An 863-nucleotide genomic window follows, 5' to 3' on the forward strand; every position below is an offset into this window, starting at 1 on the left:
TGTAGTAGCACTATAACGACTAAAAGTATAGCTCTGGAGCTAAAAGTCCTGGGTTCAGATTTCTGCCTCCACCACTACTCAGTTGTAAGATCTTTTATTTAACTTCTTTGTGCCTGGTAGATGTTAACTGTTCAGTAAATGTTAGTTCTTATAAAAGATAATGGTAAACCTGACACATAGGTTTGTGGGTGTGGTAAATTGTACATGAAATTGACTGTTTTAACTATTTTAAAGTATATAGTTCGTTGGCATTAAGTATATTCACATTGTTGTGCAACTTATACCACTGTATACCTCCTCAACTTTTTCATATTCCCAAATTGAAACTCTGTACCCATTAAACAATAACTCCCATTCTCCCCTGTGCCCCTGACAACCACCATTCTACTTTCTGATTTTATGAATTGGACGACTACTGCATATAAATAGAATTGTACAATATTTGTCATTTAGTGTCTGGCTTATTTTAGTTAGCATAAGATACCTTCAAGGTTTATCCATGTTGCAGCATGCATCAGAATTTCATTCCTTTTTGAGGTTGAGTAATATTCCTTTATGTGTATATGCCCCATTTTGTTCATCTATTAGTGGACATCTAGATTGTTTACACCTTTGGCTATTGTGAATAATGCTGCTGTGAACATGGGTGTACAGATATCTGCTTGAGTCTCTGGTTTCAATTCTTTGGGCATATATCCAGAATTGGAATTACTTGATCATGGTAATTCTGTTTTTCAGGAACTGTCACACTGTTTTCCACTGTGACTGTACCATATACATTTCTGTCAGCAACGCACAAGCGTTCTAATTTCTCCACATCCTGGCTAATACTTGTTATTTTCTGTTTTCATTCTTTTTTTTTT

Source organism: Propithecus coquereli, unplaced genomic scaffold (genome assembly GCF_000956105.1).
Source record: "Propithecus coquereli isolate 6110/MARCELLA unplaced genomic scaffold, Pcoq_1.0 Scaffold59, whole genome shotgun sequence".
Lineage (NCBI taxonomy): Eukaryota > Metazoa > Chordata > Mammalia > Primates > Indriidae > Propithecus > Propithecus coquereli.